This window comes from Giraffa tippelskirchi, chromosome 2 (genome assembly GCF_054371585.1).
Source record: "Giraffa tippelskirchi isolate mGirTip1 chromosome 2, T2T-mGirTip1v1.2.pri, whole genome shotgun sequence".
Lineage (NCBI taxonomy): Eukaryota > Metazoa > Chordata > Mammalia > Artiodactyla > Giraffidae > Giraffa > Giraffa tippelskirchi.
In genome coordinates this window covers 160778775-160800434 of record NC_137276.1, presented here as the reverse complement: position 1 = coordinate 160800434, position 21660 = coordinate 160778775, and positions in this window count along the sequence as shown.

The following is a 21660-nucleotide window of genomic DNA, read 5'->3' as shown; positions in this document are numbered from 1 at the left end:
GAATCAATTATTTGCATCCAGTGGCCAAAGGATTAGAGCTTCAGCTTCAGCATCAGTCCTTCCAATGAATATTCAGGACTGATTTCCTTTAGGATTGAGTGGTTTGATCTCTTGCAGTCCAAGGGACTCTCAAGAGTCTTCTCCAACACCACAGTTTAAAAGCATCAATGCTTCGGCGCTCAGCTTTCTTTATAGTCCAACTCTCACATTTATACATGACTACTGGAAAAACCATAGCTTTGACTAGACGGACCTTTGTTGGCAAAGTAATGTCTCTGCTTTTTAATATGCTGTCTATATTGGTCATAGCTTTTTTGCAAGGAGCAAAAGTCTTTTAATTTCATGGCTACAGTCACCATCTGCAGTGATTTTGGAGCCCAAAAAACTGAAGTCTCTCACTGTTTCCATTGTTTCCCTATCTATTTGCCATGAAATGATGGGACCAGATGCCATGATCTTAGTTTTCTGAATGTTGAGCTTTAAGCCAACTTTTTCACTCTCCTCTTAAGAGGCTCTTTAGCTCTTCTTCACTTTCTGCCATAAGGATGGTGTCATCTATATATCTGAGGTTATTGATATTTCTCCTGGCAATCTTGATTCCAGCTTATGCTTCATCCAGCCCAGCATTTCTCATGATGTACTCTGCATATAAGTTAAATAAGCAGGGTGACAATAGACAGCTTGTCGTACTCCTTTCCCTATTTGGAACCAGACTGTTGTTCCATATCCAGTTCTAACTGTTGCTTCCTAACCTGCATACAGATTTCTCAAGAGGCAGGTTCCCATCTCTTGAAGAATTTTCTATAGTGTGTTGTGATCCACACAGTCAAAGGCTTTGGCATAGTCAATAAAGCAAAAGTAGATGGTTTTCTGGAACTCTCTTGCTTTTTTGATGATCCAACAGATGTTGGCAATTTGATCGCTTGTTCCTCTACCTTTTCTAAATCCACCTTGAACATCTGGAAGTTCACGGTTCAGATACTGTTGAAGCCTAGGTTAAAAATTTTGAGCATTACTTTGCTAGTGTGTGAGATGTGTGCAATTGTGCAGTAGTTTGAGCATTCTTTGGCATTGCCTTTCTTTGGGATTGGAATGAAAACTGACCTTTTCCAGTCCTGTGGCCACTGCTGAGTTTTCCAAATTTGCTGGCATACTGAGTGCAGCACTATCACAGCATCAACTTTTACGATTTGAAATAGCTCAACTGGAATTCCATCACCTCCACTATCTTTGTTCATAGTGATGCTTCCTAAGGCCCACTTGACCTCACATTCGAGGATGTCTGGCTCTTGGTGAGAGATCACACCATTATGGTTATCTGGGTCGTGAAGATTTTTTTGTAGAGTTCTTCTGTGTATTCTTGCCACCTCTTCTTAATATCTTCTTCTTCTGTTAGGTACATACCATTTCTATGCTTTATTGTGTCCATCTTTGCATGAAAATATTCCCTTGGTGTCTCTAATTTTCTTGAAGAGATCTCTAGTCTTTGCCATTCTGTTGTTTTCCTCTATTTCTTTGCATTGATTGCTGAGAAAGGCTTTCTTATCTCTTCTTGCTATTCTTTGGAACTCTGCATTCAAATGGATATATCTTTCCTTTCTTTCTTTGCCTTTACATTCTCTTCTCAGCTATTTGTAAAGGCCTCCTCAGAAAACCATTTTGCCTTTTTGCAGTTCCTTTTCTTTGGGATGGCCTTGATCCCTGCCTCCTGTACAATGTCAGGAACCTCTGTCCATAGTTGTTCAGGGACTCTGTTTATCAGATCTATTCCCACGTCCACGGTAAGGAGTGGTAGCTGTGCTTTGCTGGAGCAGCTGTGAAGAGATACCCCTTGTCCAAGGTAAGAGAAACCCAAGTAAGATGGTAGGTGCAAAGAGAGGGCATCAGAGGGCAGACAGATTGAAACCACAATCACAGAAAACTAGCCAATCTGATCACATGGACCACAGCCTTGTCCAACTCAATGAAACTAAGCCATGCCATGTGGGGCCACCCAAGACAGTCAGGTCATGGTGGAGAGTTCTGACAAAATGTGGTCCACTGGAGAAGGGAATGGCAAATCACTTCAGTATTGTTGTCTTGAGAACCCCATGAACAGTATGGAAAGGCAAAAAGATAGGACACTGAAAGATGAACTCCCCAGGTCACTAGGTACCCAATATGCTACTGGAGAATAGTGGAGAAATAACTCCAGAAAGAATGAAGAGATGGAGCCAAAGCAAAAACAATACCCAGTTGTGGATGTGACTGGTGATAGAAGCAAGGTCCAGTGTTGTAAAGAGCAACACTGCATAGGAACCTGAAATGTTAGGTCCATGAATCAAGGCAAATTGAAAGCCAAAGCCTTTGACTGTGTGGATCACAATAAACTGTGGAAAAATCTGAAAGAGAAGGGACTACCAGACCACCTGACCTGCGTCCTGAGAACCCTGTATGCAGGTCAGGAAGCAACAGTTAGAACTGGACATGGAACAACAGACTGGTTCCAAATAGGAAAAAGAGTACGTCAAGGCTGTCTATTGTCACCCTGCTTATTTAACTTATATGCAGAGTACATCATGAGAAATTCTGGGCTGGAGGAAGCACAAGCTGGAATCAAGATTTCCAGGAGAAATATCAATAGCCTCAGATATTCAGATGACACCACCCTTCTGGCAGAAAGCAAAGAAGAACTAAAGAGCCTCTTGATGAAAGTGAAAGAGGAGAGTGAAAAAGTAGGCTTAAAGCTCAACATTCAGAAAACTAAGATCATGGCATCCGGTCCTGTCATTTCATGGCAAATAGATGGGGAAACAGTGGCAACAGTAGTTGACTGTATTTTTGGGGCTCCAAAATCACTGCAGATGGTGACTGCAGCCATGAAATTAAAAGACACTTACTCCTTGGAAGGAAAGTTATGACCAACCTAGATAGCATATTAAAAAGCAGAGACATTACTTTGCCAGCAAAGGTCCATCTGGTCAAAGCTATGGTTTTTCCAGTAGTCATGTATGCATGTGAGAGTTGGACTATAAAGAAAGCTGAGCACTGAAGAATTGATGCTTTTGAACTGTGGTGTTGGAGAAGACTCTTGAGAGTCCCTTGGACTGCAAGGAGACCCAACCAGTCCATCCTAAAGGAGATCAGTCCTGGGTGTTCATTGGAAGGGCTGTTGTTGAAGCTGAAACTCCAATACTTTGGCCACCTGATTGGAAGAGCTGACCCTGATTCTGGGTCAGCTGACCCTCCTGATTGCGGGCAGGAGGAGAAGGGGACAACAGAGGATGAGATGGTTGGATGGCATCACCAACTCAATGGACATGAGTTTGGGTAAACTCCGGGAGTTGGTGATGGACAGGGAGGCCTGGTGTGCTGCAGTTCTTGGGGTCACAAAGAGTCAGAGACGACTGAACGACTGAACTGAACTGAACTGAATCCTTTGAATCTATTTGTGACTTCCACTGTATAATCGTAATGGGTTTGATTTATGTCATACCTGGATGATCTAGTAGTTTTCCCTACTTTCTTCAATTTAAGTCTGAATTTGACAATAAGAAGTTCATGATCTGAGCCACAGTCAGCTTCCAGTCTTGTTTTTACTAACTGTATAGAGCTTCTCCATCTTTGGCTGCAAAGAATATGATCAGTCTGTTTGCAGTATTGACCATCTGATGATGTCCATGTGTAGAGTCTTCTCTTGTTTTGTTGGAAGAGTGTGTTGGCTGTGACCAGTGTGTTCTCTTGGAAAAACTCTTTTAGCCTTTGCCCTGTTTCATTCTGTACTCCAAGGCCAAATTTGCCTGTTACTCCAAGTATCTCTTGACTTCCTACTTTTGCATTCCATTCCCCTATAATGAAAAGCACATCTTTTTTGGGTGTTCTAGAACATCTTGTAGGTCTTCATAGAACTGTTCAACTTCAGATTCTTCAGCATTACTGGTTGGGGCATAGACTTGGAATACTGTGATATTGAATGGTTTGCCTTGCGAATGAACAGAGATCATTCTGTCATTTTTGAAATTGCACCCCAATACTGCATTTCAGACTTTTCTATTGACTATGATGGCTACTCCATTTCTTTTAAGTGATTCTTGTACAATAGTAGATATAATGAAAGATGAACTTCCCAGGTCAGTAGGTGCCCAGTATGCTACTGGAAAAGAGTGGAAAAATAACACCAGAAAGAATGAAGAGACAGAGCCAAAGCAAAAACAATGCCCAGTTGTGGATGTGACTGGTGATGGAAGTAAAGTCTGATGCCGTAAAGAGCGATGTTGCATAAGAACCTGGAATATTAGGTCCATGAATCAAGGTAAATTAGAAGTGGTCAAACAGGAGATGGCAAGAGTAAACATTGACATTTTAGGAATTAGCCAAGTAAAATGGACTGGAATGGGTGAATTTAACTCAGATGACCATTATAGCAAGGACAAAGAGAGGCAAACCCTGTTGGAGTAAAGGATTAAGGTATCTCTGAAAGTGAAAGTGAAAGTTAGTAACACAGTCATGTCCAACTCTTTGCAATCCCAAGGACTGTAGCCTGCCCAGCTCCTCTGTCTATGGAATTCTCCAGGCAAGAATACTGGAATGGGTTGCCATTTCCTTCTCTAGGAGATCTTCTCCACCCAGGAATCGAACCCAGGTCTCCTGCATCGCAGGCAGATTCTTTACCAACCAAAGGGAGACACTATACATGCACAGAAAGGCTCCTTGGGGTCAAAAACCAGGGGATAATTGCAGGCCATAATGAGTCTTGCTCCTCCCAGAAGCCTTCACTTCGAGATCAATCTTGGCTAAGGGGTACATGCACATCCCAGGGGAGGGTCCTGAGACAAATTAACGAAGAGGTGACAGAGCAAGATGATTTGCCTGAGGGAAGACAAAGACCCAGAAAACTGCTCCCTTTTAAAGGATTTAAACTTCCCCAAAACATGACTCTGTTTGCCCATATGCCTTTCCTCAGTAATTTTCTTTACAGTTAAATTTTTACTTTATGCCTTGCCTTCTGCCTTCTCACCTGAATTCATTCTTGACTAGGTAGGCAAGGACTGGGAACTCTCGCCCTAACTGCTGGCCCCTGTGGTCCAGGGGTTAGAACTCCGGGTCCAGGAAACTAAGACCCTGCTTCCAGCTACGGCTCACTGCTGCTTGTTGCAAGCTGCCGCTTACTGCATCACGCGTCCGAAATCAATCCCACTCCCATCCTACAAAGGTCACCTACAAAGGTAAGCTCCTTTTTAATAGTTTACCATTTGTATATTTCTAAAAATACATTGCTTAATTTTGTATGTTTTGTGCATTGGGTGAATGAAGTCAGATTATACATGCTTTTGTGCAGTGTGCTTTGTACACACCCTCTCAATTCCTAAGATTCATCTATATAGCTGGAGTCTTTCTATTTGTCTTTCTATTGTGTAGGATTCTACTATGGACCTCATGCACATTTTCTTTGTTCAATCTCCTTTTGACTGACATTTGATTGGTTTCAGTCTTTTGCTTTATACGTGATGATATCTGTGAACCATCTTGTACATGAGACTTGGTGCACACATATATGAATAACTTCCAAATATGTATCAGGGACTAGTATCGCAGGGCTGTGAAGCACGTCTTCAGCTGCACTCTATAATGTCATTTGCTTAATCAATTACTGAGAGAAATGAGCTAAAATCTCCCACAGTGATGATGAATTTTAAAATTCCTCTCTGCAATTCTAGCAATTTTGGCTTTATAGCCTTAAATTGAGAGAAGATTCCCTACACATTTACTGTGAATTTATGAATAACAGCCTGTTTGAGTTTATTTATATTGCTTTATTATCTTATTTTTGCTTTTTCTGTGGCCCTTCCCCCATCTTCTCTTGACATCTTTTTGATTTACTGAAGTTATAAAGGGTTTTTCATTTTTTCATTCAAACTATGATACAATTAGGTCTTTCCCTATAAGCAAATCCATTTGGCAATAAGACTGCAATTTCTTCTTGCAGAGGTGAAAGAGAATCTAGTGCCAGTTCTAATCCAAGGCCAGGAGTCAATAAACTGCAGCCCACTGGCCAAATCTAGCCTGCAGCCTATTTTTGTAAGTAAAGATTTATAGGAACACAGCCAAGCTCATCCACTTACATATTGGCTATGGATGCTTGCTTGACAAAATGGCAGAGTTGAGCGGTCTAGTCCATAAAGTCTGAAATTTTCACTGTATGGATCTTTACAGAAAAAGTTTGCCAATCTCTGGACTAGGCTTTCACTCATTCTATTGGAACTTGACTAGTTGCCAAGTGATAAGAGCAGGCCAGTCTGCTGGAGGATGAGAAACCACACAGAGCAGAGATGAGTCGTCCTAGGGAAGACCAGTTCAGACTGGCCAGCTCCCAGGGACAAAGCATCTGGTAACATGGCATAAGTGATTCCATTCAAGAACAACTAAACTAGCCCAGTTTAGAGAAACTGTCTGATTAATTCACAGGCTCATGAGCAGTAACAATTGATTGCTGTCTTGAGGCACTACGTTTTAGGCTAGTTTGTTACACAGTGAATATAGAAGCTTTAGTTTGGTTTGATATTTTCCTCTCATTTTATTTTTCCCTTTAGCAATTGAAAATTTTACTGCCACTTTTTTACTCTGTTATTGTTGAGTATAAAAATTTTAATATGCAAAGTTTGATCATTATCTTTTCCTTCCTCATAAACAATGCAAGAACCTCAGATGACTGTAACTCTAATCAGCTTCTTCCCAAGTGATATACTATTATTGTACATCATTTTGACTCCACCTCATTTATTTAACTCTATAAGTTAGATGTTATTACTATTAATTATTATAGTTGATTTTTTGTTTAGATTTACATTTATGTTCATCATATTTATATTTATCATATATTTATGTCTTTGCTCATTATTCCTTCTTATACCTCAAACTTCCCACCTTTTTTAATAGCTTTTATTTGGAGTTTGTTATTGTCCCATTCTCTCAGTTTTTTTCCTGAAAATGTTTTATTTTGCTCTCATTATTGGAAGATATTTTTATGAAGTGTACAGTTCTAGAATGTTAGTTATTTTCTCTCAATACCTTGAAGGTTTTATGCCATTCTTTTCTGGCATGCTTTTTTTTTTTCCTGGAGAAGCTAACTGCCATTTTAATATTTATTTCTCTTGGGAAATCTATCTTTTCTCTTCGTATCAATAGGTTATCTGTCTTCTCCCTTCTTGTCGTTGTGTTCTGCTGTGCTGAGTCTACTAGTGGATTTTTTCTTATATATACTCTTCAGAATTTTTTTAAGTTTTCTGAAATGAAGACTGCTTTTTTTATGTTAAAATATATTTGAGCCTCCTTCTTTTTTAAAATACACGTTGACTCCCTTCTGTTGCCTCTCTGCTCTTTTTGTAGTTTAGTTAGAAGTTTGCCAAGCCTTCTCACCCCCTTCCATATCACTTATTCTCACTTTCAGTTACTTCTCCTCTCTGATAAGCATTTTCAGTAATTTTTTCTATCTTCCAGTTTACTGATTATTTTCTGTTTATAAAAAAATCTGCTATGCCATATGTTTGTAGGAGAACATGACAGCCCACTCCAGTATTCTTGCCTGCAGAGTCCCCATGGACAGAGGATTCTGGAGGGTACAGTCCATGAGATCGCAAAGAGCTGGACACGACTGAGCGACTAAGCACGCATGCCATATATTAAAGTTAAAAGACTTTTCATGACCTCAAGAAGAGGTCCCATACCTATGAGCACTCACTTCCCTTTTCTCTCTCCTCTAGACCCTTGCACTCATTAATTTACTTTCTTCCTCTACTGATTTGACTCTCCTGGGCATTTCAAGTAAATGGAATCATATGATGTATGGCCTATTTTGTCTGACTCTTTCAGTTAGCATTATGTCTTCAAAATTAAACCATTTTGTACCATGTATCAATATTTCATTCCTTTTCATTGCTGAAAAATATTCTATTGTATGGATTGATCACATCTTGTTTAGTTATTTGTCAGTTGATAGGCCCTTGGGTTGTTTCTACTTTGTAGCTATTATGGTTTTGATTGCTATGAATGTTAATGTACAAGTTTTTGTTTGGACATGTTTTCAATTCTCTTGGATATATACATAGGAAGGCAATTGTTAGATCATATGGTAACTCTATGTTGAACTTTTTAAAAACTCCCACAAACTGTTGTTTGTGGCAAAACTTCCAAGCTGTTGTTTCCCACAGAGGCTAACCATTTTACATTACCCCTAGCAGTATAGGAGGGCTCTAACCTCTCTATATCTTTACCAAGACTTGTTTTTTGTTTTTTTTTTTTACTTTTTTAAAAATAGCCTTCCTACTGGTTAAGAAGTGGTATCTCATTGTGGTTTTTATTTGCATTTTCTTAATAACTAATGATATTGAGCATTTTTTCATGTGCTTAGTGGCCTATCTTCTTTGAGAAAATGTCTATTTCAGTGCTTTGCCCATTTTTTAAGCTGGGTTGTTTGTCTTTTTTTGTTGTTATATTATTTATTTCTATAACCTGGATACTAAATCCTTACACATATATGATTTTCAAATATTTTCTTTCATTCCATGAGTTGTTCTTTCACTTTCTTGACTGTGTCCTTTAATTCACAGAAGTTTCTAATTTTGATGATATCTAATTATTTTTTCTTTTGTTGCTGTGCTCCATTGAAACCACTAGAATATAATATGCCCCAATCTGTTTCCATTGTATAATTTCATATGTTTTTTTCTACACACAAAGAAGGATTTATTCAGCTATTTGAAAGAATTATTAGTTGATCACACAAGGAAATGCTTAACTTTCAGAACATTTGTAGAAATGAATCAAGTGTGATAAAGGTTACGAAGTGTTAGTCACTCAGTCATATCTGACTCTTGGCGACCCCATGGACTGCAGCGTACCAGGCTCCTCCGTCCATGGGATTCTCCAGGGAAGAGCACTGGAGTGGGGTGCCATTGCCTTCTCCATATTTTTGTTTTGGGCCCTTAAGAAATTAGCAAATTCACATAATATGAAGAAGTGGGGATGAATCTACAGCATGTATTCACAAGTCAGAATTTGTGCTGGGGGGAAAGAAAAGAAAAAAACTCCCTAGGCCAAATAATTAAGAAATGACTCATATTTGAAAAACTACCTGCCGTTGCATGTTGCTGTATGTAAACTGCTCTCAATATTTTCTGGATGTGACATGGGGGAAAATCCCCATTGTCTATATTAGGCTCTACAGAAGTTTCTTTGAAAGCTCTCCCCAAGGAGTACTTCTGTACTTTGTCTTTGGACTCATGCTCCGGAGTGGTAAATGGACTAACACAGCAGTCTCTGAAAGCATGATGGATGGAGTAGAAAGAGTGATTTTCTAAACACCCTTTCTTTACTTGAAGGATGTTTCCATTGCCATCTCTTCCCTCTTGGCTCTTTGTGCACAATATCTCTTCTGAAAGGAGTTTTCTCTCATTATTAGTACCAAGTGAATTTACAATGTCCCCTCATGCAAACATCCTGCCATTCTGTAGGTAGTCTGCTCGGACAGTCTGTGCAAAATGACATCTTAGTTCTGTGATCAACAGCCTCCCCTGTGTTAACATTTTAAACTATGAGACACAATTGAGCTTCAAATATTAACACTCATTTTCTCCTAATTAGACTCAAGTGCAGCCAAAACTCATTATCCATCTAGAGAAGCACTTACCTTCTTAGACATTTAGCCAAATCTTATGACATTCCTTGTTACCACCAGGACCTCCATCAATAATCTTATCGGGTTCCACCATAAACATGAGCTTGGGCCAGAGTGTAAATTTTGATTATACTAATTGCATGTGTTTCTCCTCCATGACCCTTCTTCTTTGAACCCTGAAGCATATGGATCCCTTTGAAGGTTGAGAAAAAGTTGTCAAGACCAATGAGCAAAGACATCAAATTTGGGAGGGAGGGTTTTATGGAAAAGTCAAGGATGTATGTGTAAGGTGGAGAATTTGAAAGTAGTTACCACCCATATGAATCAATATTTTTTCTGACTTTTCCTCACCTTGTTTATAAAAATAAATCCCTGGTAACAGAGAGTTGGGTTAGGTGTTTAAATAATTAGGTATTAAAAATAATGGGCAGGTGACACAGGGATAAATACTCTTGAATTTTTTGTTGTTGTTAACTCACAAATGGTGAGGAAAAAGATCCAAAATGTCATGCCCGTAAATAGAACATAGAAATTTACTGAAGGTGAGAGCCATTACCTGCCCAAATTTCCTTAAAAGAAGAGAGGAAACTTACATTTGAAAGGATGTGATATTTCAGTCACTGACTGAAATCTTTTATGTATCATTCCTGACACAGAGTCAAGAAAAGCGCCACATTCTTTTCTTGCACAGCAGTCGCCATGCAAGACCCAGGGGACATTCCAAATATGTTAGTGGCAGAAACCATACTGGTGTTGTCAAGGACCACAAGCTCACCTTCACTCCTCCTGCCCATCCCTGCAATATACATCTCCTTGAGTCCAAACACTATCCCTGAAGGAGGTGGAGAAGAGAGAAGAAACTTGAATTGACAATCAATAAGCCGTGCAATACAAAGTGAGATCAAATTGAGTTATAGAAATAAAGTTCACCTTAGTCCTTTGATTGTAGTAACTGTGAATTTTAAGATGCTAAAATTTCTGTTTCTTGGGTTCCTAAAGAACATAACGGGTTTCACAAAGACACCAAAATGAAATAAAACAGACATTTTAGAGAAAATGTGATGTTGGAAAAGACTCTTGAGAGTCCCTTGGACTATAAGGAGATCAAACCAATCAATCCTAAAGGAAATCAACCCTGAATATTCATTGGAAGGACTGATGCTGAAACTGAGGCTCCAATACTTTGCCCACCTGATGTGAAAAGCCTACTCAATAGAAAAGACCTTGATGCTGGGAAAGATTGAGGGCAGGAAGAGAAGGGGACAACAGAGGATGAGATGGTTGGATGGCATCCATCAACTCAATGGACATGAGTTTGAGCAAACTCCAGGAGATAGTGAAGGACAGGGAAGCCTGGCATGCTACACAGTCCATGGGGTGGCAAAGAGTCAGACATGACTGAATGACTGACCAACAACAACCCTTGACACTGCATCCACTCCCTTCCCTAATTAGCATCTGCTTGAACCTAACTGTTGCAATGCAGAAAAGGTCATAAAGGCTGTGTACATGCTCAGTCAGTATTTAGTAGGGATAACCTACTGAATGGAACCTGAATGAAGCCTATCTTCTGCTAACAAGAAAACAGAAACACAAAAAGGATTTTGTGCCCAGGAATCCCAGAAGAGTCCTGCTTAGTATCAGTGTAAGAGAAGAAATTCTCAATTGCAAACAAATATCTTCTGTTTAGTTACTTCTCAAAGTCATGTTTTATTGAATGTTACCATTTTACCTTCTTCACTTGAGACCAAGCAGGACCCTGTGGGGCTCCTGGGCATGGAAACATTTTTGTCCCCATTTCTTGTAGGCAAGAACCCAGCTTACATGATCTTTCCTGCATCCCAAAAGATAGATTAGAACAGTTGCTAATAAAGGGAAGAGCAGCTGATAAACCACCTGAGGCAAGATTTAAAGGACCTGAGAAACTCATCAGCAATTGAGCTTTTGAACTGTGGTGTTGGAGAGGATTCTTGAGAGTCCTTTGGACTGCAAGGAGATCAAAAGAGTCAATCCTAAAGGAAATAAGTCCTGAATATTCATTGGAAGGACTGATGCTGAAGCTGAAACTCCAATACTTTGGCCACCTGATGCAAAGAGCTGACTCCTTAGAAAAGACCCTGATGTTAGGAAAGATTGAGGGCAGAAGGAGAAGGGGATAACAGAGGATGAGATGGCTGGATGGCATCACTGACTCAATGGACTTGAGTTTGAGCAAGTTCCGGGAGTTAGTGATGGACAGGGAAGCCTGGTGTGCTGCAGTCCATTGGGTCGCAAAGAGTCTGACATGACTGAGTGACTGAACTGAACTGAACTGAGATGCTCATCAGGATTAGGAGACCACTTGAGATGAGATTAAGGGTGTGCCTGCAGACCCTGCATACAACCGAAGCCTGTCAGCACCCCATCCTTGAACTATTGCTGTAAAACTCCTTATGAAAACTCAGAATCTTTTTGAGTCAGGAGCCTGCTGTGGCCCCCTTTGCCTGGCAAAGCAATGAAACTCTTCTTTTCTACTTCACCCAAAACTCTGTCCCTCAGGTTCCATGTGGTGTTAGTGTATGAGAGGCTGAGCTTTCAGCATCATATTCAGAAAATGTTGGTTTTCGAGCCTGTTTTCATTGGCCTGTGAAGAGTGAAACAGTAATTATTTGAAAATAACTTCAGCTCTGGATTTAATAACAAGAAACTCCATTTCTCAACATATTATAATGAGGCAGGAGGCAGATGGACACCCTCCTCCCCCTGGGTAAAGCAACTGGAGACATTCTCTGTTGACCAAAATTCCAAAACAAAAATAGCAGGATAATTAAGGGAGGAGGCTGGGCCCTGCTCAGACCACATATCTCTTATTGTTGAAGTCAGGAGACCTCTTTGCCCACACACACACAGAAAAGGCTCCTTGGAGGTCAAAGGTGGGTTATGTCAAATGATGTTCTACCCAGATGCCTTTTCGGTAAAATCCATCTTGGCTAAAAGATGTGTGCACAAACATGGGAGGATACTGAGATACACCAAATATGGACTGTGAAACAGGCAAATCAAATGATTTACCAAAGGAAAACCAGAAGAAATACCCCATAAAAGTAATTCAAACTGTTAGGTAGTTAGAGTAGGAAAAAGGAGTCCAAAATGGCAGTGGCTAAAAGACAAAGATAGAGAAAAGCCTGTTATTGGTGGACTGGAGTGAGAACTTCGGGTGAAACAAACACGCCCCCTTCTTGGCTAGCCCAATTTGCATAGGGCAGGCTCAAGGAGGGGAGGAGACAAATGTGTAAAAGGAGGAAGCCAAGACCTCTTTGGCCTCTGAGGCCTCTCTTTTTGGATCAGCCTGCCCTCACTCCTCCAGGGTGTAATATCCTTTGCTTCCTGAACAAAACTGAGTTGTAACTGAGCTGTAACACTGGTCCTCCCTTTCAAATATTTGCTGTGAGAGAGAAACAAGGAAATTGCACACACCTTCAACAAAGCTACCACAAGGGCAGGACTCAATGACTCTCTCCCTGTCTATCCACACGTACTGTACTGTTTTTTCCTCTTAATGAATGCTTTACTTGCTTCACTACTTTCCATCTTTTTGGAAATTCTTTTCTGCAGAGCCAAAGGCCAGGACACTTGTCACTGACCACTTGTTTAGTGGTTAGGATGTGCCGTTTTCACTGCCAAGACCCAGCCTTAAAACGCGGCTGGGAATCCAAGCCGCATTCCAAGTCATTGCAGGCCGAGGCCACTTCAGATCATATCTAGAAGAGCAACTGGAATTTAACAGCTTGTCTTTTTGAAAACCCTAATTCCAAAATTAATGCAGCTGGTTGGTTTTTGTTTTTGTCTTGAATATTTTTCTTTATTTGTATATTCCAATATCTTCTGTTTTCTGAAAATTAAGGAAGGGAATGAAATAAAGTAAACCCTAAAATGTTACCTCAAATGAACTGTAGACACTTCTACATTTCTTGCAAGTTAACTCCATTTGGTACTAAAAAGTGGAACTTACAAAATACTGTAAGAAAATTTCAATCCCTATTGCCTCACTTTCATTAGAAGGTAAGAGCCAGTTCCTCAGCTACTATTTTATATGACAAGGTTGCTTTTCTGGGCAATAGATTAAAAGCCTTTGGCTTGGGACCAAGGGAACATGTTTTTCACCATTATGTGGAAACTATTGCAAAGTACTGAAGAAATCTTTTACACCTCAGTACTCTGAATAACACACTCCCCGTCAAAACATACTCAATAGCCAAGGAAGCATGGCAGAAAACAAGACTACTAAATGATCTCAATCACCAACCCTTTCAGATTTACTTCCTGAGTGCTTGAAAAATTAAAATCACAAAGAATTTTTCAAAGAAGAAACATCTTTGTCCTTTACATTTGTTTTCAAGACCTTAACATATGGTGAGGGTGCTAATTCAGTGCTTTATTATTGTAATCAGTAGTAACAAACAAAAAATGAAGTCCAAAGAAAACGCAAAACAGAGTGAATCATTGGTAAATGAAAAGGCTTTCAGAGGTAACTAGACATATTGGCAAATGGAGCAACTTAGTTTCCTGTGATTCTCACATCCTGTCCCTTCTCCTTCCTTCCACTCCAATCTCTGCTTTCCCCTCCTCTTACTGAAAAAAACAAAACAGCTGCTCTATTAGGAATTTCCTGTCTCCAAGATCTCTTCCTTCTAATACATTTTATAACTCTTTTGTTTTCCCCAAACATACTTTTACCATCCTATTTTTCAAATGGTTAATTTAGGTTAACAACAACAAAAAAAAGTTTTTAGATTCCTTCATGGAATCGTCTCAAGCTAAACCTCATTTTAAATGAAGGCCCAGAAAAGTGAGATTAAAGGACCATCATCGTGGTTGGTTAATCTTTACAGGAAGGAGTTAACAATGGCCCCATGAAGTGCTAAGTTTTTCCTGTGATTCATGGCTCTCTGAAGTCTCTCACTCCCTTTCCCCCAACTTCGTTTCCCATAATCTCAACTCCTATTTCTGACACTCCTGCTTTTCTCCACTGTAATCTCTATGTAAATCTTTCCCAAATACAATCAATAATAATTAATTGGTAGAAATATTGTTAGTACCATTATAGAATAATTTGATTCAACTTCTGTGCAGAATATACACTTATTATAACATTATAATTAAAACCCTCATATATCCTTTTTAGAATCCAGGCAAATAATGTCTCATCAGAATTAAGACTATTGACTAGAAATACATTGAACTTGTTGCCCTTTCTATTATAAATCAGAGGAACCATGTATTTGCAAATTTCATGAGAGTGAATCTGATTAATGTAATATAGTTTATTTCAGCCCAACAAACGTTCAGTGTTTACTATGTAAAAATGACTGTACTGGCCAAACTGGAGAATACAAAGATGGCTAATGTGAAACTTCTGTCCTTTAAGAATAGGAAGGGGAACACATGTAAACCCATGGGTGATTCATGTCAATATATGGCAAAAACTATTACAATATTGTAAAGTAATTAGCCCCCAACTAAAATAAATAAATTTATAAAAAAAAAAAAGCAATTGGAAGAATGATACAAACATGAACATTAGTTAATATATCTACTGGAGGAAGAGAGAGCTGAAAGAGGTTTATTTTGGCCTACCAGAGCACTTAGAGATTCTTGGGGGAAGCAGGATTTGAGCTGGCTTTAAAGGATTTGCAGGACTTTATAAGGCAAGGCAATCCTGACAGAGGCAGATTTGAGGTTGTTTTTTCCCAGAATTACACCATATTGTAACTATTTGACACTATTTAAATGTCATTGTTTTGCTGGCCAAAATCTTGGCCTTCTCTGCCCACTGAAGCTGAATGAAAAATACCGACACAAAGTTTGGAGGAAATAGTAAAGTGGCTTTAATCTCAGCTGGCAGAGAGGGGAACACAGTAGGCTCATGCATCAAGAACTGTGCCCCCGTTCCTTGAGGAGTCTAGGGGCTTATATAAGACGAGGGCTTGCATTCAGATGTCGGTGATGAGAAGCAAAGGTGTTAGGATCATTGTTTCAAAGACAGTCATAGACTGGCATCAGTAACCCAGTAATTGAGTCTGGCAGTTTGATGGCTCTGCAGCATTGTTTCTGATTTGTAACTACAAGGGGAAGTGTGGTGTAAGGGTAAATATCAGATACAGGATGTATTTAGCATAGAGTCAAAGGAAAAATTTCATACTGTTCATGGGGTTCTCAAGGCAAGAATGCTAAAGTGCTTTGCCATTCCCTTCTCCAGTGGACCATGTTTTGTCAGAACTCTCCACCATGACCGTCCGTCTTGGGTGGCCCTAGATGGCATGGCTCATAGTTCCATAAAGTTAGACAAGGTTGTGATCCATGTGATCAGTTTGGTTAGGTTTCTGTAATTGTGGTTTTCATTCCGTCTGCCCTCTGATGGATGAGGACAAGAAACTTGTTCAAGCTTCCTAATGGGAGGGACTGGGTTTAGGGCCATGCTCAGTAAACCTTTAATCCAGTTTTCTGTTGATGGGTGGGGCTGTGTTCTCTCCCTATAGTTTGGGGTAATGGTGGTAATGGCAACTTCTTTCATAAGGACCAATACCAACATACCAGGACTGCTGTAGTCAGTGCCCCTGACTCTGCAGCAGGCCACTGTCAACCCACGCCTCCGCAGGAGACTCCTGGACACTCACAGGCATGTCTGGCTCAGTCTCTTGTGGGGTCATTGCTCCTTTCTCCTGGGTCTTGGTGCGCACAAAGTTTTGTTGTGCCCTCCAAGAGTCTATTTCCCCAGTCCTGTGGAAGTTCTGTAATCAAATCCCACTGAACGTTGAAGTCAAATTCCCTAGGGGTTCTCAGTTCTTTTGCTGGATCCCCAGGTTGGGAAATGTGTTGTGGGCCCAGGAGATAGGCTGTCAGATAAACTGTTCTGAAGAGGATGCTGTGTCCATCTCATATTAGTTTTACAAACAGAGCACCATTTTGAATTGTGTTGAGAGCTTGGGTGAAATAGTTTTTAATGTATTTGCTTCCTCCAATCCATCTGTTTTAGGTGAAGGGAAATTCTCACTTTTCTGTGAGGTCCATTTTCTTTGAATTACAGTTTTAATTTTGCCCAGATTCTGTGTTTTTACTAATTATTCCTCCACAGAGGAGAAGGTCTATGCTTTTCCAGAATTAGCTTATATCCCAAAAACAGTAGATGGTGCATTCTGTCAAAACTGCTGGGTTCTTGCCCAAAACTTTAGGGTCCTTCAGCTTCAAATAATTCTGAGATTCCTAGAGGCATAATCTGATCTGACAGTTAGTCTTGAGGTGGGAAGTCCTCAGTCATGTTACACTGAATTCAAGCAGAGCAAACCAAGAAGATGGGGCTTAGGAAAAGCTTATAAATAGATGCTGAATATGATTCCTATGGCAAAAAAGAAGGGCTTGATAACTGGAGATAAGACTGGAATAGAAGCAGTGATGAGTACTTAGATTGATTTATTCCCCTTCCTTATAAAAGTCAAGGGAAGAGTCTATATTATTTTACCCTCCCAGATTATTTTTATTTAAAATTCAATCTAGTCCATTTCATTTGAAAATAATTAGCAAACATCTGGTGTTCTATAGCTATTCCCCTCCTCTTGATATAGATTCTTCTCACTTGGCTGAGCATTAATGGGATTCCCCTGTAGTGGCTGCTCCTTTCCAAGGAGGATTTCTGTACGTAGAAAACCACAGTTGAATGGGATGCTCTTTCTTATACAATGGGACTATCTATTGTGTTCATCTATAGCTCCAGTCATAAATGTGAGTTCATGATGCTATTGTAACTGCCACTGATCCTGATAATCACAAAAGTGACTTTGCAAATATGTTGAATTTTAAGAAATAAAAAGAAAGTAATTAATCTATTCATTTTGTCATTTCTTTTTCATCATTTTAACTCTCCTTCTTGATAAACACCTGGAAATTAGTATTTTGAGCTGAGGCAAGAGGTATTGAATCATGGATCCCAGAATTATATGAAAAAGATCATCTTTACAATACCAAAAGCTGTACAGGAAGTCCAACTGAACAATTGATTTGAAGAATCGAAGTGAAGAAGCAGTATTGAGTTAGGTGATAAGGGACAGTAGAGCATGACAGCGAGGGTCTCTGGTAGTGACTACACCTTGAGAGGTTCCCTGAGACCCAGACCGAAGTCCCAGATCATAGTGTCAGAGTCACTAGGCCCTTAAACAGGGGACAGGATTATCAATCCTACAATGACATCCCCCTCCCTTTATGGTCTCCACCCTGCCTCTTTCCAAAAGCAGTTTACTGCATGAAAAATAGCATAACATATATGAGAGAAGAAATAGTGAGCAGAATTAATAGATGTTACTATTACCTGATACAAACTAATAACTATAATTGAGCAAGAAGTTTGTCTTAACTTGTTGGTAGCTGAAACAAGTGAAAAGTGAAGTCTGAGTCATTCAGTCACGTCTGACTCTTTGTGACCCCATGGACTATAGCCCACCAGGCTCCTCTGTCCATGGAATTCTCCAGGCAAGAATACTGGATTAGGTAGCCATTCCCTTCTTCAAGGAATCTTCCTCACCCATAGATCAAACCTGATTTTCTTGCATGGCAGGCAGATTCTTTACCTTCTGAGCCACCAGAGAAGCCCAAAACTGAAACAAAAATGATACTAAAACCACTGGTTTAAACTTGTGCATGGTGACTTTGCTATTGTGATTATATTGGTTTGTGGGTATCATAGGTGGAACATCTAGCAACATAGCAGAAGATATCATTGTTCTTTGTGAATGTGAAATGTTTCCATCAGTTCCTAAAATCTCTCAAGCCATTATCTCAGTGAATATCACCTGTTGGCTGTGGGAATCCTGCATAGCCCAGACTGAGGTTCTGCATTTGTTCCTGCAAGATACACAGGGTATTATTGGTCTGGAATAATTTTGAAACTAATTTTTTTATTTGAAAGTGTCCAGACTACAGAGGTAACATAATTGTGAATGAGATAAACTCCAAGTCCCTTTACCCTAAAGGAAGCATAGTGTCAGGTAGTGGTGGAAGTTTTGGAATCAAGCTGAGAGCAGTTGTTATTCTGGAGTTCTTGCATTCACAGTACTAACATTCTCCCACCCTCAACAGCAGAAATAAGATTCGGAAGCAAGGTCCTACCCTTACATGCAGGACCCAGGCTCAGTCTCATGGGCAGCACCCAAGAAAAACAGACCCCTAAAACCTTTACTTAATAATACTTTTGGATTATTTGTTTCAAATCTTCACTCACTCATCTGGTTCCCTGGCTTACGATGACCTGACCTTGGCTTTTGAAACTTTGAATGATTTCTCTTTTACTTACACTGAAGTATTGTTCATGTGGGTGTCCCTGGTCTCTCAGCTGTAAAGAATCTGCCTGTAATGCAGGAGCCAGGAGCCGCAATTTTGATCCCTGGGTGGGGAAGATCTTCTGGAGGAGGGCATGGCAATCCACTCCAATATTCTTGCCTGGAGAATCCCATGGACAGAGGAGTCTGCACAGCTACAGTCCATGGGGTTGCAAAGAGTCAGACATGACTGAAGCAACTTAGCATGCACACATAGTTCATTTACAATATTGTGGCGGTTTCAGGTGTACAGCAATGTGATTCACTTACATATATCAGGTATTAAGCTATTTGGCCTCTTAATGGACACAGAGTTTCAGTGAAAGTGAAAGTGAAGTTACTCAGTCATGTCCAACTCTTTGTGACCCCATGGACTGTAGCCTACCAGGCTCCTCTGTCCATAGGATTTTCCAGGCAAGAATACTGGAGTGGGTTGTCATTTCCTTCTCCAGGAGATCTTCCCAACCCAGGGATTGAACTCAGGTCTCCCACATTGTAGGCAGACGCTTTACCATCTGAGCCACTAAGGAAGTGAAAACGTCCTGGAGATGGATGGTGATGATGGTTGCACAGCAATGTGACTGTACTGAATGCCACTAAACCATACATTTATAAATGATTAAAATGGTAAATTTTGCTATGTAAATGTTAACATCATAAGACAAATGTAAAGAGAAAAAAGAAAAATAAGAATTGGGACTGGGTGGGTGTAGGAGGAGTGGGTGACAGATATCCTGTCTGCTAAGGAAAAGTGTCATCCTTGAGATATAGAGATGGAGGTCGTTTTGAATCTAGCTGTGAGGGGTAAGAGGGGATAGTTAGAGGAAAGTTATGTGAAGTCGCTCAGTCGTGTCCAACCCTTTGCGACTCCATGGGCTGTCGCCTATCAGGCTCCTCAGGAGACAGTCCATGGAGTTTTTCAGGCAACAGTACTGGAGTGGATTGCCATTTCCTTCTCCAGGGGATCTTCCCGACCCAGGGATCGAACCTGGGTCTCCCACATTGCAGGCAGACGGTTTACCATCTGAGCCACAGGGAAGCCCAAGGAAAGTTAGAGGGTTCAATTCTTCATAAACATCAGATCAAAAGGCCGGAAATAGGTGAATAGTTTCCACAAATATTCTACAGTTCTTGCGTTGATTAAGGAGTCCTGTCTGATCTGTTCACATATATCCTAACCTCCTTACCACATACACGCAGACATTACATGTATGTTGCTCCTTGAATGCTTGTATAATCCCATCTTACTGAGCCATGGAAATTTGCACTCACCATATCCTTGTCTCATTTAGCCTTGTCATCCATGTGTGCGTGTGTGCTCAGTTGTGTCTAACTCTTAGCAACCCCATGGACTCTAACCCACCAGGCTCCTCTGTCCACAGAATTTCCCAAGCAAAATACTGGAGTGGGTTGCCATTTCCTACTCCAGGGGATCTTCCTGACCCAGGGATCAAACCCAGGTCTCCTGCATTGCAGGCAGATTCTTTATCAACTGTGCCACCTGGGAACGCAGCCTTGTTATCAGGGATGCCCTTTTGAATGCCCTCAGATTCAAAATGTAAAAATACAACCCAGCTCACGTGGGTGAATAAGTGGACAGGTCAACAGGAAAAGCAGCACTAGAAGCAATCAAGAAATGCCAGGGCTGATGGAAGCTCATAGATTTGACTCCAGAGCCTCTTTAAGCTTGTCTTTAGTGGTCTCCGGTTAGGCATGCAGTAACATAGAACTTTGACCTCCAAATTAGCCAGTATCTGCTCTTCAACTTTGGCTTCAGCCTCAGCCTTTAAGAGACCAAATGGCTGAACACCCAGTTGTAGTGTCATTCCTGGCATCTCTGATAATATGTCTGATCTCAGTGATCATGAGATTGACTAAGTTACCCTCATGTGTCAATGTGTCAACATCATTGTAACAGAAATAGGACATGTCACTTAGATATATTGTTCTATATTGTTAGAATTTTCAGTTTCAAATATGGGTAAGCATTTTAGGTGTAAGACTACAGTTTCCTTGTATGTTTTAGTCTTTGAGATCCTGTCAGTTGAAGTATAAATACATATTTATGAATTCAGGGTGAAATGCTGCAATAATTAATGTTGATGTGAACAACACATTCATTTTATACTGAAAAATAATGAAAGATTTTCCCAATAGTTAAATAGAAAAATATTCAGTTTGTGAGCTTGCTTCAGTGAAATTGCATCATTATCACTGACTAAATTATCAAGCACAGGAGTTGAAAGGAATGAAATCTTCACCTCCATCATCACTATCAGAAAATATAGAAAATTGGACATTTTGGTTACCACGTGTTAGAGCAGTTGCCTGTACCAGCAGAGTTAGCCCAAAAGATCTTTCTCTTCCACTTATTTCAGTTGGAAGTAAAGATCTGCTCACAGCTCAAAAGTGCAGTTCACTGACCATACATGTGATCCAAAAACTGACAGTGTTGAGAAATTATTGTCCCCACAGTAGGTCAAACTCCTACATTTTGACTGCTGAAAATTTGAACAATTAAAAATTTTATGACACTTCCAATTTTCTTATTCTCAAGATATTCCTTATTTGAAGATAAGAGTGACCAGCATATCGTGATTTGCCTGCAACTGAGAGTGTTCCTGGACACATGACTTGATTAAGTCAAGAAAGTCTAGGACA